The sequence below is a fragment of the Triticum aestivum genome, chromosome 3B (genome assembly GCF_018294505.1).
Source record: "Triticum aestivum cultivar Chinese Spring chromosome 3B, IWGSC CS RefSeq v2.1, whole genome shotgun sequence".
Taxonomy (NCBI): Eukaryota; Viridiplantae; Streptophyta; class Magnoliopsida; order Poales; family Poaceae; genus Triticum; species Triticum aestivum.
Window position 1 is genome coordinate 551876678 of NC_057801.1, and position 9523 is coordinate 551886200.

Sequence of the window (9523 nt, forward strand, 5' to 3'; positions counted from 1 at the left end):
AGGAAAAGGAAGAGAAGAGGTAAAACTAAGTTGCTTCTTCGACCAATGAGTGAAACCATGAACCTTGAGAGGTTGAGCAATAAGAGATGAACAAGATTGCAAACAATCCGTTAGAAAAGAGGAACGAGGAACATTACGATAACTTGAAGGTTGCAAAGGGATGAATCAAGAGTTTAGTGGACAAGATAGAATTCGAAACCACTCCGGTTAAAACAAGATGAGAGAGGAAGAATTCGGGCAGCACTTCGGTTGAACATGGAAGGAATAGAACATGAACTTGAGAAGATGGGAAGATACTTGATGAAATCAACGACACACTGCCTTCGGAAGTATTGAAAAAATGGCACAATGGGTAAGAAGGATTTCAGACAGCACTCAGGTTGAAAAGAGAGTGCAAAACTTGATAAGATGAAAGAACTTGAATGAGAACACAACACTTCGGTTAAATGGATAAGCACGAAAAGAACATGATCTTGACCAAATGCGGGAATGGGTGAGGAGAGCAACATCACAATGACTCTGTAACGAAAGAATAGAAGTTAGACCGTTGGGATAAAGGGACGGAGAAGAAAATGACAACTTGTGCCACAAATGAGCTTGGAAAGCACCCTTCCAAGATGGTTACAACAGGGTTGTTGGAAAACCAACAACGAAAAGAATAAGCTTGTAGTGGGCTTATGGAAACATCACAAGACTATGAGATGACATTCTGCCACTAACAAAAAACAATTGCTTGTTTGAGATCAACGAAGAGATGAAAAACCTCTTTCACCGAGAAGGATATGGAGAAAGCTTGGATCAATGATAAGCACCACAAATAGCAACATTCCCAATGGAAGGCTTTAGGTGAAATATAACCCAAGATAACTCCAACAAAGAGATTGATGGATTTAAAATACCTCATACTTGAAAACAATATGAATCATGAACCATGAAGGAAATTGTGAAGAGTGACATAACACCACCACAAAAGATAAGGTAGAAAGAATTGCACTTCAGAATGCAAGATGAAGAATACTTGAGCTCCTCAAAACAAAACATGTGTTGAGCACCATGTTTAATTTTTGAGAATAGCTTGGCGGATCAAAGCTTCGAGAGAAATCTTGAAGAACAATTGAAGAATGAAAAGAATCCTTGACGAACCATCATGTAGCGCCTCCATGAAGAACTCCGGTAATGAAAGGATGATAGAAAGAAAGAGAAGTTGGAAACACAAGGTGAAGCCTTGCAATGATTTAGATGGAGCTTTGTGATGATATAACCGAGAAAAATTGGAACTCCGGAAAGAAAAGATGAACACTAGAACCGAGAATTACTTCATCATGAACAATCTCTGGAAGACAATAATTAATCACTTGGATGAAACAAGAATAAGAATTATGTCATGCCTATCCTTAACCAATTTAAATTGATGAAAAGCAACGGATTTGGCATACTACTTATTCTCATAGAAAGGATTAAAAGAGATATGGCGCAAACTTGAGAAAGTATTGATGGAACCACCGGTGGGATTGGAAACAACGAATGAAATGATACGATAACAAGAGAAGATGAATCTTGAATGGACCACCGTAAGAATTGAAAATGAAAGTAGCAAAGGCATAATTCACCGGGAAGAATTGGAAAATGAATGAAGATACTTGAGGGGATTTAGATACATGAGAACGAAGAGATCATGAACTGACTAGAGGGTATTTGAACGATTCACCGGTAAGATTTGGAGAACAAGAGTTGAAGGTTGAGAATGAGTAATATTCAGAAATGATGGCATTCGGATTATCAAGAAAGGAAGCAACTCCTGAAATGCATCAGATGGTTGAAAAGAATTCTCACAATCGAAAACAATTATGAGAGGATGACATAAGATAGAACTATGAATCTTCAAGAGAACGGACCAAGATTTAAGAGAAATCCTTCTTCGGTCTTCAAATGTTGAGAATGATGATGAGAACCACCATGAATTGTTGAGATACTCCAGGAGAATAAAAAGCGAAGGGGGTTGAGCCAACGATGAAAAGAGTTTGAAAGATCTTGGAGAAAGACATATGACTGATGATAATTCATTCTTACGTCAAACTTCGAAAGACTTTGGGAATGGCTCTGGGAAAATTAGAAGAGTCAGGTAAGATCCTGGAAAAAGACTTGTGGGTTATGGCCCACTCGAAAGAAACACCGTTAAAAAGGTCGCTTGGAAGAGAGATTGCACCGCTTGAATTAAATAGCTTGAATGAGAGAAAAAAACTTGAAGTAACTCGAACGGATTAAGAAAGGAAACATGATTCTTCTGAGATATCTTCAACACTCTGGAACAAATGAATAGCAAGAGGTGAGTGATTGAGAGGTGCACCGGCATGAGAAAGCATTTGACACGAGGAAAGGAATATGATCAACACAGAAAGCTTGAATTAAATCCACCGGAAAAGAATACGAGAATGAAGATTGATGAACTTGTAGCTCGTGAGCAACTTCACGAGGGATCACCGGATCAGAACATTGATTGAAAAGAGTGAAGAGACTTCACATGAATAAATGGATACTTGATTAAAATAAATGAGTCCTTGCAGAAAAAGGGTGGGGGGCGGGAAAACAAAGGCAACTTGGGATGGATGAAACAAACACCATTGAGAAAACTTAGAATTGATCTTGCGGATGGAGAGAATGATGGGATCATCTCGAAGAGAAGCGCACCGGTTGGAAAAGAGTTGACATTACAACTCAATTATCAAGAAGGATTAGCATTCACATAGCAATATGAGAACACCGTTTAGGAAAGGTATGGATTCAACATTTGACTTTGAAGCAACTCGAATACCACAAATAAAATAAAACAAAGGATTTGGCTTGCAGAGTAAGCCAGAACAAACATATGATAGAGATTTCGTCTGAAATTTTCGTGGTGGGGCCCACACGGGCTCGAGTGTACAACACCATCATGTACAAGGCAGTGCACATGACATACGAAGTGTCCCCGAACCAGCATAGCGAAGGGTTCTTTAAGACACAATGAGACCACTATAAAAAACGACCGTGGAAAGGCGGACCACTAGACGTCAAACCCCAATCTCATATCATGCATCTGTCGGAAAGATATTCTAGGAGCTACTTGAATTCCCACCTATAAAACTCCCGAAACTTTCTGGTTATGCAATCTGGTGTTGGGGATACAGGGGAAGCAATATATCTCACCCAAACTAACAATACCTACATCCAAGCTGTATCCATCCGTCAACACATAACCAAGAAACCTTCGGAAATCGTGTACCTCAACCTTCGAAAAGCATCCGTTATACGAGTTATGGCAATACTCCCGAACTCCCCAGTACTGGGTGATGTCGAGGTTATCTCACCAACAACTGCATAAAAGAGATTTTCGATGTCGGCAAAACTCAGGTATTCCAGAACTGCAATGATAAAATTGTGACGACAACACCTCGGAGCTCAACTCCCTGGGACACTGCCACAACCCTTAAATGTCAGGAGGCACCAAGAACAATGTTCTCGTCACAGAACCATCGGAACGATTCCAAGATACCCGCGTGATCCTAAAAAAAATTTAGTGAAATTTGAGGAGAGGAAAGTCAAAACATCTACGTCAGGAGACCTCACCCGAGGGACAAAGGGGGCTGAGGAGTAAAAAGAATCCTACTCTCCGATATATATAATCCTAAGACTCAAAGTAGTTTTCTTCTAGACTCAACAACGACCAACAATCAAGGGGGCTCCTAAGGTCGGTCGAGGCTCTGATTACCAACTTGTCACGCCCAATATGCGATACTATCCTAAAGAGACTCGAAGGTCCCACTAAGGATAGAACCGCATATTGATGCGCTTTTGCAAGGTGGATATCATTACATCAACATTACATAATAGATGGGGATACATACAAAAGGCATACAATGCCACACGAATACAACATCACAATACATAAGATCATCATCCGGCTACGGATGAAACACAAATAGAAACTCAAATGACATCCACCCTGCTAGCCCAGGCTGCCGACCTGGAACCTATCCCCTGGTCGAAGAAGCAGAAGAAGAACTCAACGCAAGCAAGCATCGCTCTCGCGTCATGATCATCGCATAACATGTACCTGCAACTGTTGTTGTAGTAATCTGTGAGCCACGAGGACTCAGCAATCCCATTACCATGGGTATCAAGACTAGCAATGCTTAATGGGAAAGGAAGGGGTAAAGTGGTGAGGCTGCAGCAGCAACTAAGCATATATGGTGGCTAACATACGCAAATAAGAGCGAGAAGAGAGCAAGCGGAACGGTCGTGAAGCTAGCAATGATCAAGAAGTGATCCTGAACTCCTACTTACGTCAAACATAACCCAGAAACCGTGTTCACTTTCCGGACTCCGCCAAAAAGAGGCCATCACGGCTACACACGCGGTTGATGCGTTTTAATTCGGATCTGGTGTCAAGTTATCTACAACCGGACATTAACAAATTCCCATCTGCCTATAACCGCAGGCACGACTTTCGAAAGATTATACCCTGCAGGGGTGTCCCAACTTAGCCCATGACAAGCTCTCACGATCAACGAAGGAATATACCTTCTCCCAGGAAGACCCGATCAGACTCGCAATCCCGGTTTACAAGACATTTCGATAATGGTAAAACAAGACCAGCAAAGCCGCCCGATACGCCGACAATCCCGATAGGAGCTGCACATATCTCGTTCTCAAGGCAACACCAGATGAGCAATCCGTACAACTAAAACCAGACCTCAAGTTTCCCTGAGGGGGCGCTGCAAAGGGCTCTAGTTCGGACCAACACTTAGACAAGCACTGGCCCGGGGGGGGGGGCTGTAATAAAGATGGCCCTTGGGTTAATTACTCCCAAGGGAAATATAGGTGGTGGTGAGGCAAATGGTAAAACCAAGGTTGGGCCTTGCTGGAGGAGTTTTATTCAAAGCGAACTGTCAAGGGGGTCCCATAAATCACCCGACCGCGTAAGGAACGCAAAATCCGGGAACATAACACCGGTATGACGGAAACTAGGGCGGCAAGAGTGGAACAAAACACCACGCATAAGGCCGAGCCTTCCACCCTTTACCAACTATATAGATGCAATAATAATATAAGAGATATTGTGATATCCCAACCAAAATCCTGTCCACCATGGAGAAATCTTCAACTTCACCTGCAACTAACAACGCTATAAGAGGGCTGAGCAAAGCGGTAACATAGCCAAACAATGGTTTGCTAGGAAGGGTGTCAAAGGTTAGAGGTTCATGACAATTTGGGATGGCTTGAAGAGCAATAGATAGGTAACGCAGCATAGCGATAGAACGAAGCAACTAGCATAGCAATGATTGTAGTGAGATCCAGGGTAGCGGTCATTTTGCCTGAAATCCCGCAAGGAAGAAGAACGAGTCCATGAAGAAGACGAACGGGAGTAGACGAACGAATCCTCACAATCGCGACATTACCGGAATTAAGAAGCAACACCGGAAAGAAACAAACAACATGGTAAACACACAGCACATAAATATGGCATGATGCACAATCAAGTATGATGCATGTCCGGTTTAAAGAGGCATGGCATGGCAAACTGCAACACACAATACTACAAATTAAGTGGAGCTCAATATGCAATGAGTTGCATATTGACAAAAGACCACATGCAATTATTTAGTTTGATCTCGGTTATGTACCCAACAATATTAAGTGTTGTTAAACATGGCAAGAGGTGAAACATAATGAAACTACCTATCTAGGCAAGTTTAAATGAGGCCGGAAACAACAAACAACAATTCCGGAAAATCCCCATATGCATATTTTAGATTCGGTACTGTTCTGCCCTAAACACAATTTTAATGTTGTTAAACAGCAACATAAAGTGCACCATGTTAAACTAGGCATTTTTCCACCCCATTTACATATAAAGTTTATTTAAAATGGAGCTACGGTTATGTAGTTATGAATTAAATCATTTTAGCATGTGATTTATGCAAATTTAAACAAACAACATTTTAAACATTTTAAACATGGATGAAAATGGCATATTATTAATCTACACAATTTTTTGAGCATTTTACATATATAAATTATTTACATATGATGCATATTTTGTGAGTTATTAAATGCATGAACAACAGGGGGGTTTCTGCAAATCTGTAATTCCCTGGATAATGTTAAAATCGCTGGACAGGGAAAAAATAGCAACGAGCCGAATCTGGCTGGGCCAGCAGTGTACAGGAGAGCTGGGGGGGCTGCTCACCCTTGGGCTTCGCCCCGGTCGGTGAGGAAGCGAGGCAGGCCGGATCTGGAGAGGAAGAGGCCCAAGATGCAGGGCAAGGCGCGGCTGGGCTGGGCCTTGCTGCGGACGAGGCCGGCCCACACGGGAGGGCGCAGTCAACAGGCACGGGCGATGCGGGCGTGCAGGCGAGCACCGGCGATGAGGGCCACTTCGGCGAGGGGAGGAGGTCCGGCGAGGCGCGGGAGGGAGCCGGGGGCGCGGATCCGGTCGGGGACGAGCAGATCTGGACGCGGCGGCTCCGTTCCCGGCGACGGCGAGGCCAGCCGGCGACGGGCGGAGCTCCTAGGGCGGCAGGGACCTGCGGGGAAGGAGAGAGAGAAGCCATGAGGGAGAGGGAGAAGGAAGGAAAAAGAAGGAGAGGGCGGCGGGGTTCCGGCCTGGTTAGAAGCTTCGGGGGCGGCGGAGTCAGCTCCGGCGAGGCGCTGGTCGCCAGCGACGAGGACGGGGCTCGGGCGCGAGGCGCTCGGGTAGGGAGCGGGAGGCGCGGGCGAGGGGGCCAGGGTGCACGGGGTCGGGCCCGGTCGCGGCCCGAGGCGGGCTCCCCCTGGGCTTCGCGGGCCGCGGCGGTGGATGCTGGTTGGGGGCGACGTGGCGCGTCCGGGTTGGCCGCGGGCGCGTCTGGGCGGCAAGGTGGCGGCGCGGGAGGAGGCCAAGTGGCGGCGACAAGTGGCGGGGCTGGGTTCGGTCGGCGCGGAATCTGAGAAGGAGGGGCTAGGAGGTAGGGGAAGGGCTAGGAGATGCCCAAAATGGCATGAGGGGGTCTATATATAGGGTAAAAGCTAGGTTTGGGGGGTTTCTGCTCCGTTTTCGGACATCGGATCTCGATCCAACGGTCCGGAGCGGAGGGGGTTAGATAGGTGGGCTAGCAAGACGACTGTGTAGATGAGGCCTTGGGCTGAGAGAAGAGAAGAGGAAAGCAGCCCGGCAGGGTTTTCGGAGACCGAAAACGTCCGACGATAGACCGGCTATATTGCGGTTGTAGGTTTAACGGTTGGGCTATCAAATGGACTCCGAATGCGATGAAATTTGGCAGGCGCTCTGTCTACACTAATATAAGATCGCACGCCAAGTTGCAACCCATTCCGAGAACATTTTTATGCCACTTATAAAATAATATTTCGGAGGTGCCGCGGGCGCGTGCGAGTGTGGTCGGGCTCAGAACGGACAACGGAGAGGACCGGCGGAACACGAACGGATGCAAGTTTTATGAAAACGATGCTGATGCAATGTGCATGATGCTATGAGACGAGATGCAATACAAGAACAAAATGCAAAACAAACGACAAAAACCCAACCACGAAGGAAGTATCATATAGCATCTCCGGAAAAGGCAAGAGTCGGAGTTACGAATATGGAAAGTTGTATCTGGGGCGTTACACATAAATATGGCATCACCCAATCCAACTCCCCTAGGTCATATGAAGATTTCTCCATGGTGGAAAGGATTTTTGTTGGGATATCACAATATCTCTTATATTATTTAATGCATCTATATACTTGGTAAAGGGTGGAAGACTCGGCCTTTTGCCTGGTGTTTTGTTCCACTCTTGCCACCCTAGTTTCCGTCATACCGGTGTTATGTTCCTGGATTTTGCGTTCCTTACGCGGTCGGGTGATTTATGGGACCCCCTTGATAGTTCGCTTTGAATAAAACTCCTCCAGCAAGGCCCAACCTTGGTTTTACCATTTGCCTCACCTACCCCTTTTTCCCTTGGATGTCGCGCATCTCGAGGGTCATCTTTATTTTATCCCCCCCCCCGGGCCAGTGCTTGTCTAAGTGTTGGTCCGAACTAGATCCCTTTGCAGCGCCCCCTCAGGGAAACTTGAGGTCTGGTTTTAGTTGTACGGACTGCTTATCCGGTGTTGCCCTGAGAACGAGATATGTGCAGCTCCTATCGGGATGTCGGCACATCGGGCGGTCTTGCTGGTCTTGTTTTACCATTGTCGAAATGTCTTGTAAACCGGGATTCCGAGTCTGATCGGGTCTTCCTGGGAGAAGGTCTATTCCTTCGTTGATCGCGAGAGCTTGTCATGGGCTAAGTTGGGACACCCTTGCAGGGTATAATCTTTCGAAAGCCGTGCCTGCGATTATAGGCAGATGGGAATTTGTTAATGTCCGGTTGTAGATAACTTGACACCAGATCCGAATTAAAACGCATCAACCGCGTGTGTAGCCGTGATGGTCTCTTTTTGGCGGAGTCCGGGAAGTGAACACGGTTTTTGGGTTATGTTTGACATAAGTAGGAGTTCAGGATCACTTCTTGATCATTGCTAGCTTCACGACCGTTCCGCTTGCTCTCTTCTCGCTCTTATTTGCGTATGTTAGCCACCATATATGCTTAGTCGCTGCTGCAGCCTCAGCACTTTACCCCTCCCTTTCCCTTTAAGCTTTGCTAGTCTTGATACCCATGGTAATGGGATTGCTGAGTCCTCGTGGCTCACAGATTACTACAACAACAGTTGCAGGTACAGGTTTTGTGATGATCATGATGCGAGAGCGATGCTTGATTGTGTTGAGTTCTTCTGCTGCTTCTTCTTCGATCAGGGGATAGGTTCCAGGTCGGCAGCTTGGGCTAGCAGGGTGGATGTCGTTTGAGTTTATGTTTGTGTTTCATCCGTAGTCAGATGATGCTCTGATCTATTGTGATATTGTATTCGTGTGGCATTGTATGCCTCTTATATGTATCCCCATCTATTATGTAATGTTGATGTAATGATATCCACCTTGCAAAAGCGTTTCAATATGCGGGTCTATCCTTGGTGGGACCTTCGAGTTCCTTTTGGTAAGGTCTTCGTTTTCCTCCGTGGTTGGGTTTTTGTCTGTTGTTTTGCATTTTGTTCTTGTTATGCATCTCGTCTCATCTCATCATTTGCATTTCATCCGCATGTTTTTCAAAAATTGCATCCGTTCATGTTCCGCCGGTTCTCTCCATTGTCCGTTCTGAGCCCGACCACAATTGCACACGCCCGCGGCACCTCCGAAATATTATTTTATAAGTGGCATAAAAATGTTCTCAGAATGGGTTGCAACTTGTCATGCGGTCTTATTATAGTGTAGACAGAGCGCCTGCCAAGTTTCATCGCATTCGGAGTCCATTTGATAGCCCAACCGTTAAATATATAGCGGCACCGTCGCCGGTTCATTCGTCGGACGTTTCGGTCTCCGAAATCGTGCCGGGCTGCATTTCTCCTCTCTCTCCTATCAGCCCAAGCCTCTCTCACACAGCCCACTAGCCCACCTATCTAACCCCTCCG